Source organism: Mastigoproctus giganteus, chromosome 10 (genome assembly GCF_048544385.1).
Source record: "Mastigoproctus giganteus isolate SK-2022 chromosome 10, ASM4854438v1, whole genome shotgun sequence".
Classification (NCBI taxonomy): Eukaryota; Metazoa; Arthropoda; class Arachnida; order Uropygi; family Thelyphonidae; genus Mastigoproctus; species Mastigoproctus giganteus.
Genome location: NC_143584.1, coordinates 208796935 through 208816976, shown reverse-complemented (window position 1 = coordinate 208816976; position 20042 = coordinate 208796935). Strand labels below are relative to the sequence as shown.

At 40.3% G+C, this 20042-nt stretch overlaps 1 protein-coding gene across 1 annotated transcript in view; it reads right to left on the bottom strand.

Annotated features, from left to right (window-relative positions):
• The window catches only part of LOC150079828 (uncharacterized), a 112121-nt gene that overhangs the window by 13150 nt on the left and 78929 nt on the right, over positions 1-20042 (bottom strand).

Sequence of the window (20042 nt, the reverse complement as noted above, 5' to 3'; positions counted from 1 at the left end):
TATACAGTAATAATATAATTAATACTAAACTAATAATATAATTAAGTATTAATAATATATTATTAATATTTAATAATATAATTAAGTAAGCTCTCATGAGTGTAATTCTTGTGTGAATGTCCCTCATCAAACTCTAACGAGGAGCTAAATGACTGTGATAACTGAAAGGAAAGTAGAGGAGAAATTGTTGAGGATGGACATAAAAAAGGCACTTTGTGCGGATGGACATAAAAAAGGCACTTTGTGCGGATGGAATCTATCCAATTATATTAAGGGAGGCGGCAAAGGAAGTAAGCAGACCCTTAGCCATAATTATAAGAGCATCCTTGTATCCAGGGAAGTCCGTGTGGGGTGGAAATGCCGATTCACACCGGAAATGCCGATTCACACCGGAAATGCTCGCAGTCATTTCCGTCCGAGTCATAATGTCCTTGGACGATACATTGAAAGTGGAGCTTATACACTGGTGAGCAAAATTTAAGTACCAATCAGGTTTTTCACCTGTAGCTTCTCATAGGAGTGGCCTGGAAATGGGAAAAGCATACCATAGGAACCTCGTGAGGTATAGAAATGAAGGAAACAACAACGGAAACAAAACGGTACAGAGGACTTGATTCAAAAATGCAGGACTTTATTCAAAAATGGCAACATAGCACTGTCTGCCATGATACAGATGCGTCACTGCCAAAGATGGAACAAAGGGAAGAGGTGGTCCTCAGTAGGAGATATAGCCACCCCTAATGTCGATGCAGGCTTTGCACTGCCTGTCCATACTTAGAACAATGTTGTTGATAAGTCCTTGCGGTAACATCGTTCATTCCTCTTTCAGCGCCATCTTCAGCTGGTGAACATTTTCTGGTGGGTGTGGACGTGCCGCTAGGCGTCTCCCCAGAGCGTCCCATATGTCTTCGATGGGATTTAGATCGATGGAACGGGCAGGCCAATCCATACTAGTAATGTCCTCACTTTGAGGGGCCAATGGCACCTCGGGACAGGTGCACATGGGGAAGGATTACCTCAGTACAGTAGCGTGAACCGGTTATAGTACCGCCTTCCAGTTCTGGAGTTCTGTACGTCAATCCAAGATAACGCCTCCCCAGACGAGAACATCTCGACCGCCATATCGATCCCTTTCAGTGATGTTTGCTGGGTAATACCGTGTGGCAACCTCTCACCAGATTAGCTGACTTCCAAAATCGCTGCTGAGACTGAATCTACTCTCATCAGTAAAGAGTACCTTAAGTAAAGATTTTGTAGTTGTAAACTTTAGAAATAGTGTTGGTCCTTAAGTTTTGCACACCAGTGTAATAACCATTATTTAAGTAAAATTTGAAATTAAGAAAGATTACAAAATTTAAATTAACAAAGTATTACGAAATTAAATTTCTACCAAACCTTTATCCACTAGCGAAGTTAAAATTAAACTACCGGGGTAACCAGAAAGAATTTAACTTAGCAGATATATAATTTAGAAAAGTTAAGAATAAAATTTACAAAATGTTGTAGAAATTAATTACACAAAATTACTGAAATAAAATTTAAAATTACAAAAATTAAATTTAAATAAATTTTGTCAACCAGACACCTGATTTTAATTCCCTTCAGTTAAGCCAATGGAGCTAACTTAAAACAGGTCTGCTCTCCGACTGCCTTCAGTGTAATCTCTAAATTCTGGATGAAGACAGGAGAATCACACTTCCCCAAGCTAAGCAGCAGAATATTAACCTCATATGGCAGTGCACACGTGACATTTTTAAGACGGTCAAACCCAGAGACAGTGTTTTCGGATCAGTCATTATGACCCAGAAACACTGTGCAAAACCGTTCGCCCTTACAGCACGTAAGTTAACGCCACTTTACAACTGCTACACAACATATTAGAACTTGCAACTGTCAGAGTGTTATTAGACACTCTTCTGCATTCTACCGGCAGTTCGCCGAAACTTGAGTGTTTGTACAGTGGCGCTGCCATTCCACAAATTAAATTATCAGCCTGTGTATTAAAAATATCTTATCGTAAGGCAACAGGCATCTTCTATGCATTTGTGTTCCCTTTGAACTTCCTTAATCCGATATTTCCACAGTAATATTGTTGTTGTTATATGGTTTTAGAAGCATCAGTGACTAAGAGCATATTGTTCTGTGGTTGATTTTCTGTTTGCAGGACGAAAAACCCAAGTTTCCCAATAGAAAAAACCAAGCTACCCTCGCCTGAGACCGACTAACTCAACCACGTTGTGAAAAAAGACCTATAAAAATTTCTTACGTCATTGACGGGACTCGAACTCAAGTCTTTTCCACCCGGTGTGGAGGCGCCTCCGTAGCCAGGTGGGCAGGAGCAGCAGTGCGTAGCACACGCTTCTTGATTAGAAGCGTGTGCTACGCACCGCTTCTAATCAAGAAGGTTCGAGCCTGGTCTAATCAATTTTGATTAGACCGGGCTCGAACCCCGGTCTAATCAAAAAAAAAAAAAAAAAAAAAAACCACTGCACGTAGTATTTCTTACTCTAATATGTACTTGCACCCTCCTGGCACTTTGCCGTCCCGGGGTGATTTCCTTGTGGAAATAAACAGATAATAATAATAAAAAAAAAATACGGAGGATGCGGAAAGGTCAGGGAATGACCACTGCATATCCCCGGAGCAATATGGCCTTAGTTGCTAATGCTCCTAAAAACCAAATAACAAACAAACAACCCGGTTTGGGAAAGATGGCGATTCTACCAACTGTGCTACCTACGCGGGCAGAAAATTTATATAAAAATAGTAAAAAAAAACCAAAACATAATCTTTATAGTAAAGCTGTTAGTTCCTAAATTTACTATTTCTATAAATGTGTATTTAACATCACTGTTAGTGTTATTGTAGGGTTTTAGGCGAATCAGCAACTTAGGCCATATTGCGCCATACATAATGTAAATTGCGTGTGTTTTGTGGTCACTTTGCTGTTTGCTGGACGAAAACCCGAGTTTCCGGGATAAAAACCCACGTTGTGAACAAGACCTATAAAAATTCCTGACGCCATTCGAACTCAGGTCTTTTCCATCCGGTATTGGGAGGAGGGCGATTATACGAACTGTGCTACCCAAGAGGGAATATATAACACCAGCTAGTAAAGAAGATATAATTGATACTACTCTGTTGGACCATGATAGGTACTGTCATGAATCTATGCATATCAAATAAGCCGAATATGGATTAATTAATTTTATATATGTATACAAGATAACTCATGTTACCTACTCTCATTTCATTTAACTAATTCTTCGAAATATTTGTTCAGTCAAACTAATAAATATCCAGTCACCACCAGACTAGGAGGGACTTCAATTCATATACCAATTAATATTTAGCTGAAAGCAAATTTTTAACATCTCCAACAGATCCACAACCTTCTTAAGATAGTCTCCTACTCTGTATTCGATATTCAGAATATAGATTATACAAAGGAATAATCGACCCTTTCTATCCATTGGTAAAGTTCCGGTGAATCGCCGACAGAATCTCCTGAGCTTCTCTAACAACTTGTTTGCATAGCTGAGAGAACTCAGTCGTATAAGAATATGTAATTTACTCCAAATTAGCATACTTATTATATCTTCACTTTTCTATCATCATCATTACACGTTAACCCACCCTGCCCACGTTTTCATTATCATCAGACTTAGATATTATACTTTAAATACCTCATCAATCTCATTGATAAGTATCAAAACTAAGGACCTTAACGATGAACCTTTTAGTATTCCATGCATGATAGAATAAATCTACGAAGAGAAGTGGCTCGTTGGTTGTTATTAGCTTAAAAGCTGTTTTACTCGTCGACTGCGATGGGACTTTTTATTACCACTGACTTCCATTTCTTAACCTCCCGTTTATTTACGGTTGTAACCTGCCGCTGATGCATATTGTTCCAGTTTATACGAAAGTTCATGAGGAGCTGTATTAAAAACTCTGATAAAGTCTAAACAAATGATCGGAATTATTCTTTGCATCATGTCTCTTGTGATCTTATTAGATTGGTCCGATATGACCTTATCTTAACAGTCATGCTGTTGTTATTTACGTATAATTTAATTTCATTCTTTTCTAGATGATCTTGTATTAGCATTAGAAGAGGCATATAAAAAAAAACCTTCCTATTTCACCCATCCATTCGCTCTAAAAGTTTGTCCACTTCCTCCTGAATTTATTTAAGCTATCAACTTCCACAACGGTAGATGGAAGTTTGTTCCAGCAATTAACTACCCGCTGTCTAAAGTCAAACTGCCGCACATCTATTCTACAACTATCTTTCCTCAATTTGAAATTATCACACTTCAAGTGCGAAATCTGAGCAAGCGGAAGAATTCCGTCAGCATTAAACTTACTCAAACGATTCAAAACCTTATACAACTCAATCAGCTCACCTCGCGGGTACCTAGTCTCCATACGCTGCAATTTTCAGAACTTAAGCCTTTCTTCGTAAGATCATCTCCTTGTTCCCCACACCAGTCCAGTCTTGTTGCCCTTCTCTGTACTCATTCTAAATACCATACATCCTTCTTAAAACGAGGCTTCCAGACCTGTACGTAGTACTCAAGGTGTGACCTCACTACTGCCTTGCAGCCTGTCTGCACTACTCAGAAAACTTCATATCTGCCTGCACAATTACCCCCAGGTCGCTTTCATTCTCCACTACCCTGAGAGTAACACCACACAGTTGATACATTTCTCTGGGGTTACTGCTGCCCATATGCAGTACTTTGCATTTGTCAATGCTAAACTTCAGTTGACACTTCTCAGCCCATTTTCCCAACTTATCTAGATCCTGTTTCAGTAGCATACTGTCATTAACAACCCTGCCAACCTTTGTATCATCTGAAAACTTTGACATTAAGCCTGATATATCTTCATCAATATCATTGATAAATATACAAAATAGCAATGGGCCCAACACCGAACCCTGGTGTCTCCACTAATAATATTAGTCCACGAAGAACAGTGGTCATTGATTTCCACTCTGTCTTCTCCCACTCAACCATCCTTTTATCCATTTTAGCAACTTTCTCTTAATGCCATACTGCTCAAATTTGTACAGTAGTCTTCCATGTGCAACAGTATCAAAAGTTTTCTAGAAATCCAAGTATATGATATCAGAATTATTTTTTGCATCCAGTTCATTTATGACCACAAAATCATAGTATTCAATCAAATTGGTGAGACAAGACTTCCCCTTAACAAACCCATGCTGTGTCTGAACTATAATTGCAGGCTTGTCTAGATGATTCTGCAGTGCTTCTTTAACCAGTGACTCCATTATTTCCCCCGCAACAGAAGTTAAACTAACAGGTCTGTAGTTACTTGTGTCACCCTTTGATCTCCCTTTGTGAATTGGAGATACATTTTCACATCTCCTCCCTTGAGTCCAACGATGCTCTCATAATTATGGCTAAGGGTTTGCTTACTTCCTTTGCTGCCTCCTTTAATATAACTGGATAGGTCCCATCCACCCCAGGTGCCTTTCTTATGTTTAACCTCAACAATTTCTCCTCCACTTTGCTTTCAGTTATTACAAAATCACTTAGAGAGAGAGATTTTTCACATCGCCAATTTATGTTTTCATTTAAATCAAAATGTATTCAAATCAAATAGTATTCTAGTTACAGGTTGATGACCACTGTTTCCTTCTAATGTATTTGGATAGAATCTATTAGTTTCTGTTGCGTTATTGACTGCTAACTGCAATAATTTCTCTTCTGTTTCCTACTCAGCCACAAAGTTGTCCCCTGGTGGGGAGCACAGTTGGTATAATCACCGTTCTCCCCACACCAGGTGGAAAAGACCTGAGTTTGAATCCTGTCAATGACGCCAGGAATTTTATAGGTCTTTTTCACAAAATGGCTGAGTTAATAGGTCTCAGGTGAGGACAGCATGGTTTTTCATTCCGGAAACTTTTTTCGTCCAGCAAACAGCAAATCGACAACAGAACATAAGCAATTTGCATATATATATACGACGCAATATGGCCTAAGTTGCTAAGGCGCCTAAGCATTATAAAAATCTATTCTTTTGTGTGGTCTTGAGCCGATTTTCACGATGTGCGAGAAGAAAAGCTCAAGTAACTCACGTGGTGATGGGAGGCCCTGTTCTCTTCTAATGCGAAAGACTAACTACAGCCGCTATTTGAAGGGGTCTTAAAAATTTCTAAGGCGCCTAACGAGTTCCAAGTGCCGAAACCGCTATAATGGCATGATGGTTCCCTTTAGATGAAATTTTAAGTTTGCATCTCACACATTTTATTTACATCCTTTTAGATAAAACGAAACTATAAAGACACTGTTTTGATTGTAGACACTACATAAAAGTGAGAAGTGAAGCGCACAGTTTGTATTTTCTTATCTACTTTTTACTTTTTTTGGTGTGTGCAGCAAAAGCCTGTGGCATTCTTGCACTTTATGCCTAATACTAATACTAAACTTTGCTATCTTGCATCGTTTGCTATTTTAGTACCAATACACTCACTAGCCAAAAAATAGAAACTGTCATTATATAATAGGGCCACCTTTTTCCAGAATTACAGCCCGTGCACGTCGTGGAATGGGGTGCACGTCACCTAGGTGTCTGAGGAAGTCTATCTCCAGATTCACCATTCTCCCATCAGGATATTTGTCAGCTGCTGTATTGTCGTCGCTAGAGAACTGTGAAGCCAAACTGTCCTTAACAACATATCCCAGACATTCTCAGTTGGATTCAGAAGCAGCCGAGAGGGATGTTGGAAATCTTAGGACTATTCCTTGAACTATTCTGACACAGTTTTTGTCCGATGAATAGCTACGTTGTCATCTTGAAATAACCCATTGCAATCCGGATGAAAAATTAAGCACTGCAGTGTGAAGTTGGTCCGACGCGACAGAAAGATATTCATAGAAGATAATATGGCCTTCCAATGTTGTTAGAGGACTCAGTCCGTAACAACTCAACATACAGCATACCATGATGCCACCTCCAGCCTCTTGTGGTTGACAAATGACAGTGTGGATGCATGACTTCATGAGGTTGCCACCACATTTTCATTCTACCACCGGTGCAAAAAAAAGTTAAAATTGAGACTCATCTAACCACGTGATCCTTTTCCATTGTTCCGCAGCCCAGTCTTGGCGTTTGTTTCACCACTCCAGTCGAGTCTTCCGATTAAAAAAAAAATGGCTTTCGTATAGGCATATGCCGCCAAATCCCAGGTTCTTAAACTTCCGGTGCATAGTTCAGCTGAAAATTGATCTTTCTTTGACTAAATTTGAATTTTTCATCTAATTTGCTGCACTGGACCCCCTTTCTGACACATACTTCCTTTTAGAGCTGAATTCTCCTTTCGCCCTCCACTCATAACTTTTTAGATGGTTGCTTTTGACACGCCAGTGATTTCCTTTGTTTTTTCAGTTTTTGCTCCTGATAAACGTGCTCCAACAACAACACCATTATGAAAATCGGAATGATCCCCTGTCTTCCTTATGATCGGATCAACTAAGAAGCCCCAGGAAAGCGTATAATATTTATCTGATACCAAGGAACTTGAATCATTCCATGTGACAACTTGCATTTGCACGCTGTACGTTTAATTATCTGTTGACGCCAATTGCAAAAGGTTTCTAATTTTTTGGCCAGTGAGTATACTATAAAACCTAAGCATAAAACGTTTTGTTACTGTTAGCCAAAGATATTCATAATCTGCTTTAGTTTACTTAACCTCCTGAGTATTTTTTTACAGACTAATTTATATTACCTGCAGTATGCAAGGTTTGCTGGTAGGTTGTAGACCTTCTATCCATCTTTATTCGCCGCCATTTAGGTCATTAGTTCTTTTGGCATCCATTTTGGTCTGTACTTAGAATGATACCTCTTTACTGTCTATAAACAATTCGTACTTATAGAATGGCTTCCTCAAACGTATCCCCTTTTAGTATTTGAATTTGATTTGTCATAATTACCAGTTGATCCCACTGAAAAGAATTCAAAAGATGACTGAGACCATTGCAGTCCTTCGTGAAAGCAAAATACCTTACTCTTGCTAATAGTAATTTCTTTGAATAAATCGCCTGCTACTGGTATCTTTCTTTAAAGATTCTTCATATGTGCTCCTCGACGTGTTCATTAATGCAGGGTGAGAGGGTTACGTTGATTATCTGTGAGGAACACACACCAGTTTTCTATTTTTATTGTAGGGTTTTGTGACTTAGACCATATAGCGCCATATATATGTATATAATCTACCCTACCAAAAGTAACAGAATGAAAGCTGAAAGAGAAATTGTTGAAGCCAAAAGTGAATAAGGCGTCCAGGGCTGATGGAATCTGCCAAATTATATAACAGAAGCGGAAAAAGAGGTAAGCAAACCGTTGGCCATGAGTTATGACAGCATCCTTGGTTTCGAGGAGGTCCCCAGAAACCGGGGATGTACAACGTTCTCTCCTGTAAGCTTGACTTCTGTGTCAGGAAAAGTAATGGAGCCAATGGTTAAAGAAGTAATGCAGGATCATCTTGACAGTAACACAGTTATTAGGCAACCACAGCATGAATTCGTTAAGGGGAGTTTGGTTACCTCATAGTAGCTAATTAATGTGATTAGCTACCGTGAGATTTCAGGAAAGCTTTTCATACTGTTGCCCATAAAAGACTACTGTACAAATTGGAGCAGTGTAGCATTAATGGAAAGTTACTGCTATGGATAAAGGGATGGTTGAGTGTAAAAAGACAGGGAGTAATCACCAATGGTAACTGCTCTTCATTGACTAATGTTATGAGTGGGATCCATCAGGGTTCTTCGTTAGGTCCCTTACTGTTTTTAATTATGATGATATGTAGACACATGATGTTGAATGTGTAACTTTGTTGATGATACAAATGTGGGCGTGGTGGATAATGACAATAATCAAGGTACGTTCCTTCGACAATATCTGAATATATTCGGCAGATGGGCTGAAAAATGGAAATTGAAATTTAACGTTGATAAATGCAAAGTAGTAACAAAATAAACAATGTTTGGGTAGCAAGAGTCCCAGAATAACATACCATTTATGAGATACGAAGCTCAAGGTAATAGAGTATGAAAAATACAGAGGAGTAATTGTGCAGTCTGCCATGGGTCTCCCTGAGCAGTGCAGATAGGCTGCTAGGACAGCTCGTGAGGTTCTGTCAGTGATATACAAGAATTTTTCCAGTAGAGATAAATAGATGATTATCTTGTTGTATCAAGCAATGGTTTGGCCCCATATTGACTACTGCATACATGTTTGTCAGCTCATTTTATGAAAAATGTAGATCTCTTGGTACCGATGCAGAGAATTTTAGTCAGATTCACAAAAGGCTAATTTACCAAGAAAGACTTGTTCTGTTTCTTGCATCTATTAGGAAACCTGTTTGAAATGTTTAAGGCTTTCAATAGGTTGTGTAAACTGACTACTAATGGCGCCCTTACTCTTCTCAGGCGACACCCAGACGAGGGGGATATAAATTTAAATCGATAAATTGGAAAAGGATGAGTGCAGGATAGATGTGTGGATTTTTGTGTTAAGTAAAGAGGAACTAATTGTTGGAATATACTTCCATTTGGAGTTGTGAAAGTGGGCGATATGAATGGATTTAAAGGATGGAGAATTAATAGAAGAGATGAGCAACGGAAGACGCACTTTTTTTATGGCTGATGACTAATACTAATATTAATGAAACATATACACTCCCCTAGAATCAATATCCGGACACCTGGATATCTACAAATAAACTTTATTTATAAGAAAACTAATAACGTGTGCTAAAACCGTTAGCCTTTATAACAGCCTCTAATCTCCGTGGAACACTTTTAACGAATCTTTTGTAAATGTTCACGCTGCCATTCGCCCCTACCACAATCAAATTCATCCCAGGGGTTCGCCATAAGATTGAGGTAAGTTCTGTGGCCAGTCCAACTTTTTGATACTCATTTCCTCAGTCAGTCTCAATTCATGCGATATGACATGTTGTTGTTGTTGTTGTTGTAGAGTTTTAGGAGCATCGGCGACGAAGGCCATATTGCTTCTTGTATATTGCTTGTGTCCTCTGGTGGATTTTTTGTTTGCTGAACGAAAAACCCGAGTGTCCGGGAGAAAATACCATGCTATCCTCGTCTGAGACCGGCTAACTCACCATGTCGTGAAAAAAACCCATAAAAATTCCTCACTGACGGACTCGAGCTCAGGACTTTTCAATCCGGTGTGGGGTTGTCGGCGATTCTACCAATTGTGTTACCCACGAGGGCCAGCAAGACATGAAGAGTTGTCCTACTATTTCTTATTCTTCTTCTGCAACAACACACTTCATCCATCATGCTTACTACTATCAAAACGTTATTTTTTGTTTGCTTTTAGGTGGTCTGTTGTGTCAGGCATGAGCCTTCCCCAACTTTCTACCACAACGTAGGTAATGCATTATTGTCCGGGACGTCTAACTAGATCTCAGCATTCATGGTTTTATCTAAAATAATCAATGATCCCGGGCCAAACCATGAAAAACAGCCCCAGACCGTTACGGTGTCTCAACCAAACTTCGTTGTCGAAACAGTACAGTTCGGCAAGTAGTTTTCTCCAAGCATCCTCCACACCCAAGCACGACCGTCAGACTGATAGATCATGTACAGTGACTTGTCGCTCCAAAGTACAGCTTTCCATTTGCCTATGAAAAGGCCGCCGTAGCCTAGTGGTCAGGCGTGCGGGTGCATAAGTACACGTGCCTTGAGTGACCGGGGTTCAAGCCCGTGACTACTGAATACGGTGCTGTTTCTTGTAATCTGTCTATCTTGTGAACTCCTCTGACCGTTTGGTCGTCCCGGAGTATAAACAGAAAATTTATTTATTTATTATTTATGTCCAAGAACGGAGTGCCTTACACCAAACTATGTGGCGACTGGCACTAGTCGGGATGATTAGTGGCTTGTGGACGGCTGCACGACTGTGGTAACCGATATCATGAAGCGTCCTGCACAATGTACTGTGTTGAAGTGTCCTGATTTTCTGTGTGTGTGTGTGTGTTGCGACAACGTTGACGTGCGCTTCGAACGAACTATTCTTTGTGGGGTTTTTCTATTATGTTCCGTCAGTACAGTACAAGAAAGTTTTCCAGGTCGATTCGAGATGGCTTCAGCACTAGGGCGCTTTCATTTTCAGATTACATCACCAACTGTCGACCTAGGGAGTTTCAGTGCTGTTGAAATGTCACGTACAGACCGATTTTTTGCGTGGCGCGCTATTATCATTCCGTGTTGGAAGTCTGTTAACTCCTTCTATGCAGAATTTTGCATTCACAATCGTACTGCCATCTCCTCGAAGGTCTACGAGCATATAAATAAGAGTATTTATGTCTGACGCGCGGGTCCTCGCGGTAGCACAGTTGTTAGAATCATCATCCTCCCCACACCAGGATTAAAAGATCTAGGTTGGAATCCCATGGATGACGTGAGGAACTTTTATGGGCTTTTTTCACAACGTGGTTGGGTTAGTTGCTCTCAGGCTAGGGTAGTATATGGTGTTTTCTCACATAAATTCGGGTTTTTCATTCCGTCAACAGGTAAATCGACCACAGAGCACACGCAATTTACAGGCATATACGTCGTAATATGGCATAAGTCGCTGATGCGCCTAAAACTTTAACAACAAAAAAAAAAAAAAAAAACACCACCACCAGCAACAACATGTTATGCTTGGTGCTTAGGACGTGACCGAATATCAGTGGAAGAGTGCGGAGTTGGGTGTGACCACCAGTGCCGCTCAACAAGGAACAATAGCAACAGAAGGGATATCCGGATATTAATGTTAGGGTAGTGTATATTTTATAACAAAACCTTCTTGCCCTGTAGTTCAATATATCCAAAGTTCCTTCACACCAACTCCGTTCTATGCCTCGCAATTATGATCTACATTCTCATGCAACTTATCATAACAACTTTATTGGATTGGTGTACAGGATCGATCATGGATTAACAGAATTGCATGCATTCACTGTTTAAAGATCCGTCTTCCACACGAAAACCATTGCACTTTCATGGAAACACCAAATTCTCACGAAGAATCTATACAGGGTGTCTCAAAAATACACGGCATAACTTCAGGAATGAGTTCCTCATATGTAGACAATAAAAATATTTTATATCAACATATTTCCGGTTCCCGAGTTATTAACCAGAATGTCTTATCTCCCGCATGTGATTTCCTTCTCACAAGGTACTGACAGAATCTAGTGGTTTTCCATTCCGACCATGTACTCAAATCAGGAGCAAGCGAATATGCACTTTATGTACGGTTTGACGGACGGCAATGCTCTGGAGGCTCGTCGTTTGTACCACGAAAGGTTCCCGCCTTTGTGAACATGAGACCTTTACACCTCGTGCTGCCGACAGAAGACGACCAAGATCTATGACTCCTGAAGTAGAGGAAGAGATTTTGGATGTCGTGCATGCCACTCCTGGAATCAGCACACTCAGAATAGCAGTGCAACTGGCTGTTCAATGTTCGACTATTTGGAGGGTGTTGCGAGAACACCAACTGTATCCCTTCCATCTGCAAGTACAGGCCTTGTCACCAGAGATTGTCCTGCGCGAGTAATGTTCTGCCAGTGGTTCTTGCAGCAGTGTAGTACAACTCCTCACTTTCCTGCCTTAGTGATATTCACAAATGAAGCACAGTTCACACGAGACGGAATCCAAAACTTTCACAATCAGCATGTATGGACTGAGGAAAACCCACATGCAATTCTTCCATCACATCACCAACAGCGGCTCAGCCTCAACATCTGGGCGGGTGTTTTTGATGATAAGTTATTTGGGCCCCATGTACTTCCAAACAAACTCACAGGGCAGGCGTACAGAAACTTTCTGGAAAACAACATGCTTGATTTCTTGGACGACACGCCACTGATCATTCGTCAACAAGCACACTTCATGCACGATGGCGCTCCCGCACATTTCAGGCACCTAGCCCACAATTACCTGAATCGAAGGTTTCCTGGTCGGTGGATAGGTAGAGGTGGACCAACTGCCTGGCCTCCATGCTAACTGATTTAAACCCACTAGATTTATTCTTGTGGGGCCATTTATGGTCATTGGTGTATTCGACTCCGGTAGCTGATGTGGAAACTGTCCGCAATCGACTTGTGGCAGGTTGTGAGATACGAAACATGCCAGGAATTTGGCATCGTCTTCGCGAGTCCATGAGACGTCGATGTGAGGCCTGTATTCAGGCAGAAGGTGGACATTTTGAACAATTACTATAACGTGATGTGAACAGTTAAGTGTCATATACAGACCTTCAAAACTCGGAAACCAAGCATTTCCGGAACTATGTTGGTATAAAATATTTTTATTGTCTACATATGAGAAACTCATTCCTGAAGTTATGCCGTGTATTTTTGAGACACCCTGTATACTCTTTAAGTTAGTTATCAAAGGAAATGATTCGCCCAGCATATTCCAGATAATTCTTCCACCTTCCCAAAAAGGCAAGAAATAATGCAAATTCCGTTTACTTAACTAACAGACCTCAGCCGACGCTTGCTGCTTGCACTGTCAGCGTATAGAACCATCTTGGATTCATCCCAGAGAAGTTATTTACTGCCAGACATATAGGATGCAAACCCTAGCTGAAACAACCACTGACTGAAATTTAGCACTATTTTTTTCCCTCCAGGCATTACCACAGGTGATTAACCAACTGCCGACCGGGTTAGCCGAGTGGGTAAAGTGTCTGCCTGGCAACCCAAAGGTCACGGGTTCGATTCCCGCCTTGGGCTTGGATCAAAGTACAGCAAAAACCTTGGGAGGCGCATTATGGCCACAGAAGCCTATGCGCCAACAACTACCAAAAAGAAAAGAAAAAAAAAAAAAGATTAACCAACTGTTATTCAGAAATGACAAAGCTCACCCAATATTACATAAAGCGAAGACTTACAACATAAAGTGCAAGGATAAGCTCATATAATTAAGTTTATCACTCAAAACCAATTTTCAGAATAGCTAAACTTTCAACCTGTTTTCTCCATTGCCTTAGGGAAATACGAGTACGTAATACAAAATTATATAGCATCTTTTAACTAATATGAACTCAAACATTTGTGCCAAGTATAATTGCTGTGAGATTATTTGTAGGTAGTAGGAATGAATTTTGTAGAAATGGTATTTATTTGAACAAAGGTGGTGTAAGGATTTTTGCAAGCATCATTGGGGATACCCTAAGGGTTCAGGGAAACTGCTAGTTGTGGGGAAACGTAATTTAGATCCGCGTTTATCTGATGATATGGGTCAAAGTAAAGCATTCACCTCATGAATTCTTGTTTGTTGGCAGAACAACCGATGTTGATAAGATTTTCTGAGGGTAGCAATGTTTCAATGACGGGAAAGATAACGCTTGAGATACAAACCTAAATAAATTCAAGGGATGTGCCAGGGTAGTAAAGTAGAGAAGATTACTTAGTCTCAACTGTTTCTAGAACAGTGTCGAAAAAACAAATTATGATATTAGGGTTCCCTGTAAACGATTATATCTCATATATATTTATTTTGTCTGTAAATTGCGTGTGTGTTCTCTGGTCGATTTGCCTGTTTGCTGTACGAAAAAAAACCCAGTTTCTGGTGGAAAAAATCCTTGCTATCTACTTCTGAGACCGACTAACTTAGCCACGGAATGAAAAAAGTCCACTAAGTTCCTCACGTCATCGACGGGATTCGAACCGGCCTTTTTAACCCGGTGTGGGGAGGACTGTGACGATACCACTGTGCTACCCCGCGCAGAGTAATGTCAAAAGTGTTGTCAGTGAAATGGATGAAATTGAACTCCTGGTCAGGACAACTAATGCTGATAGAATAGGGCTAATAGAAACGTGGTGCCACCTGTACATTGGGAATGACGAGTTCCACTACGGTATTTTTAATGTGTTTAGTAAAAATAGGGAAGTTAGAAGGGGTGGAGGGATCATGCTTCTTATCAAAAGCAGCCTGAGTGCGAAAAGAGCTCTCTTTGCTGGGTCTGTCAGCATAGAATCTGTGTGGTGTGAGTTAATCGGAAACCAAGGAACACTGAGATTTGGAATAATCTACAGACCAGAAGATTGTGAAGAATATGACGAGAGTCTTTACATGCAGATGGAATGGGCAAGAGAGCGTGCACTTTTTATTATGGGTGACTTTAATCAGCCCCAGATTGACTGGACTAAGTTGGAGTGAAACTCACGATAAGGAACAAATTTTTAAAGTAACTAGATGATTATTATTTGTACCAACATGTTAGAGAGAAAGTACTAGGAGCGAGAATATTCTTGACCTCTTCATTACTAACGAATCAGATGATATCATAAATCTTAAATTACTGGAACCATTGTCAGTAAGTGATCATGCAATCGTCAGCTGGAAGATGAATAAAGATGTTGCAGTAGTTAAAGGTAAAGGCAAGGATTTTAACTTTAGAAGAGCGGACTTTGACAGCTTAAGGCGCTATATGACATCTGTGAACTGGGCGGATTGCCGAGGGATGGCGAGTACATTTGAATTATGGAATACTTTTAAAGAAAAAATCACAGAAGCCATGAACGCATACTTACTTTTAAGAAAATATTGCAGGAGAAGGATGACGAAATGGATGACTGCGGAGCTGGTCGGTCAGATAGATCAGAAAAAGATAGCAAGGGACAGTTACAGAGCGATGAAAAGTACTGAAGCCTACAACAAGTACAAGTTTATCTGTATTAGTACCACAAATAACGTCAGGAAAGCCAAGATTGCGTATGCGAAAACATTAGCTAGGAGAGCATAAATTGGGGACAAGGAATTTTTCATGTATGTGAATACAACAAAGAAGAAAGATAACCAGATCGGACCCTGGGGTGTGGAGAAAGTCTTAGATAACCCAGCTGATGTTGCGGTTGAATTGAATAGGTACTTTGCATCAGTCCTTACTGACGAAAGACCCTTCATGCTGAGAAGAAGATCTGCGAGTAAAGCTGAGCCATATGAAATTAGTGATGTCGTAATTGCAGATGATTGTTTATTAGAAAAACTATTGGACATAAAGGCAAGTAAGGCTCCCGGAGTTGATGGCATATATCCTGTAGTTTTGAGAGAGAGCGCGAGGGAGTGTATTGCACCATTGAGGTTAATTACGAGGGCATCTTTGGACTCAAGTGAGATTCCTTAGGATTGAAGAAGTGCCAATGTATCGCCAATACATAAAAGCGTGAAATTGATAACTACAGACCAGTTAGTATGACTTCACTGGTAAGAAAAATCTTAGAGGCAGTGACTAAGAGTGAAATTCAGAGATATTTAGATAGATATGGCATTCTGAAGGAAGGACACACAACATGGCTTTGTTAAGGGAAAATCATGCTTAACTATCTTAATAGGTTATTTCGACAGTTGCTCGTGAGCTGGATTTAGGGGATAATTTCGACATACTTTATTTGTATTTTAGCAAAGCATTTGACTCGGTCCCTCGTGAGAATTTTCTGTGTAAGCTTGGACAGGTTGGGATTACTGGTAAGATTCTAAGACGGATTGCTGGGTGGCTGCAGGGCAGAAAGCAGAAGGTCGTGATTAATGGATAGTCTTCAGATTGCTGTAACGTCAGGAGTGGGAGGGGGGGGTTCCTCAAGGATCGGGTCTTGGACCATCGTTGTTTCTCATTTTCATAAATGACATCGACGAAGGGATAGAAGGAGTGATGTCAAAATATGCAGATGATGTACAGATTGGCAGAGTCTTAAATGATCAATTCCAAGCAGCGCTTCTTCAGGATGACTTGAACAGAGTTCAAAGATAGTGAGAGAAGTGGCAGCTATGTTTTAATGCTGAATGTTCAGAAATGCAAGGTACACTTGGGGAACAGAACTCAAAAATAAATTATACACTTGGTGAGGTTGAATTTAAAACAGCAGAGGAGGATAGGGATTTGGGAGTTACAATACGGACAGATATGAAGTTTTCTGAACTGTTTAAACAGGCAGACAGGAAAGCCAATGGTGTCCTATCAATGATTTATCGAACGCTATCATGTAGAGATAGGGAGGTCATAATCTCACTGTATAAGGCAATTGTAAGACCACATTTTGAATACTGTGTTTAAGTATGGAGACCTCATCTGAAAAAAGACATCTAGCTTCTTGAAAGGGTCCAAAGAAGGGCGACTCGAATGGCGAGGTCGGCAGGACGACTGTATGAGGTATGACTCCAATTATGTGGGCTACAGAGCTTGGCAACCAGGCACCTCAGAGGTGACCTGATTGAGGTTTATAAGGCTCTGTGAGGGATTTGTAAAATGAATGAAGGTGGAATTCCCAGTTATAAAGAATTCTAGAACTAGGGCCATGAATTCAAATTACAGGAGTTGAGGTTTAGATTAGTCAGTCTCAACTACCTGCAAGGGTAACTTGTTCCAGCTATCAACAACTCGCTGGCTAAAAGTTTTCTTTTAGTCAGCGAATTGTTGATAGCTGGAACAAATTGCCCTTACAGGTAGTTGAGACTGACAGTTTGAATAAATTCAAAGGTCACCTGGATACTTACATGTGTGAGGAGGGAACATATATTTTGTATTTTCTTATCTACTTGGTTGGTTTTTTTTTTTTTTTTTGCCAGTGCAGCAAAATCCTGTGGCTTCCTTGCACTATATTGCAAATACTATTACTATTAATGTTACCCTCATTACTCCTTTAAAAACAATGGTTATGCTCTATTTGTTTTAGAACAGAACTAAATGACCAGTTTATGATGGATAATGAATCAATTCGTTAACTGTACCCTCGCAGAATGGCCCGATTTTTTCCGCACGTTGACAACAGTGCACTTGAGGATGTTTATTTGCTGTGCAAAAGCATGCGTGTGTCCCGTGTGACTCGTGAATCGAACTGATGCGCAGTTCGATGCACGGAGAATGTTAGAATAATTGTTTCATCCAAAAACAGTTAATGGAACTGTTCGAAACTTTGCATGCAAGTACATGGTGATGACAAATACAAATGATGATTAAAAGAGACAATAAGTTGGAAGAGAAAATAAGCAGGACAAAAAACCCATTGGAGTGGTCAGTGTACAATGCTATTATTAGTTGTGAAAGGAGAAAGCTGAATTTTTTCAAGTCAGTTTATGTGAAAGACTTTTAAGATGCTCAGACCGCAAACAGCTTGTACCCCATTGAATGTTCTTGTGGGTAGCAGCGTGGGTATAACACCGTCTTCCCCCCACCGGGTAGAAAAGGCCGGAGTTTGAATCTTGTCAGTGACGTGAAACGTTTATGGACTTTTTTCACTCCCTGGTTGAGTCAGTGGTCTCAGGAGAGGACAATAAAGTTTGGTCCCTGGAAACTCAGGCTTTTCATACAGTAAAATTGGCAAACCGACCAGAGGATATACAATTTCTGGAAAACTATATCTACACATGGGTAGACGTGGTTGTTTTCGGGTTGCCCTAATATGATAGGTTTTTTTTTTTTTTTTTTTTGCACCCAATTGAATGAGCATGAACAGAGTAGCACAGTCGAATTTTATGTCTGCTAGTTCACTCGACAAATTGCTTTTCACATTGGGCGAGATCGTAGGACAGTTGGTTGATGTTGGGATGGATTACCTTAGATTTTCGTCGAAGTAACTAAGGCTACCAGGCTTTAGTATATCATGTTTCTAAATTGTGTGTATTCCACGTTTGTTTGCTTGTTCTACTATATAAGAAACCGTGATTCGAGGTGGGGGAACACGCAATCCTCTCCTGAGGCTAACTTACTGATTCACGGTGTGAAAGGATACGTTAAGACAGGATTCGAATCTAACCCTGTTCTCACATGGTGTAAAAGGAATTAACATCATTTCTAATCTTTCTCAAGGAGTAGAAATTAGGAAGTACCATTAGTAGACACAGGGTAGAACCTACGGTACAAAAGGCCGAGTGCAAATCCTGGTAGTGTAGCTCCCCCTAACCACAATGTTGATGAAATTATATGTATATACGGCCTCCTTTAAAAGTGAGTCCAGGTGTCTCGCACCTATTGCACTCCTTCCACCGCCCTTCCCCAGTACTGGCCCTGAGTAGACCAATGGCAGAAGCCGCGCTGCATTCATGTTGTGTGTTGTGTTGATTTCCCCAAAATCACACCTTATCATGTAGAGTGACTTCAGTGGTGCATAGATAGTCAGCTGGAATGGAGAATGGCGATGGATTGTTTGTGTTTAGTCAATATTCTGTTCTGAGGACCATAAGGATCCGTGAGGCCACGCCTTGGTAAAGAGGAATTTATTGCATTCAACAAAAGCATTCAAACCGAATACCAGAAATCATAATATGGGAGCAGCATCTCTTATGCTAACTGTTCAACAATGGATTTTGTTCACCACCCGTCGACGTCAAAGTTGAAACTGTATTTAGGCCTGTCCTTTTTCCACGTCTTCAGAAGTTATATAATTCTTTATTCCAATTGGACAATGCTCGACTCCATATCGCGAATGTTGTCAGGCAGTTTTTCTGCAATGTCGACATACTTCTCCGGCCTGCTTGATTTGTTTCCCGTTGAACATGTTTGAGACATAACGGGAACAGAAACTTAAAGCCATGCTTCAAGAAGCCCTTATTAATAGGAAATTAAAGGGACCAGTTAACCCAGGCATGGAGAGAGGATTTCATTCCCTCTTCGGAGGATGTGGGGCACATTTTTGACTTAATGCTAAGACGCATGATGCTTGCATTGTCTCCTGATATGTGAAGTTTTCGGCATTAAAGAGATATAAATATTCTGATGTTTAACCTTTTGTTTTTGTCTTTCCACTTACCTATTTGTGTATCAATGTTCTGATGTATCGATTTTCACATGTACGGTGGAGCAATTGTTCTCACATTCAGAGTAGATAAGCTATTTTTCATAGGCCGATATGTAGGCGCACCACTGGAGCATGGAGGCGCTTAAAATTTTGCGAGCGACTTTTTAAGAAATATGAGGCAGCAGTTCGTTATTTAAAATGATATTGTGCCAAAGGGGCTCAGCCTAAAAACCATTGTGACCATCTC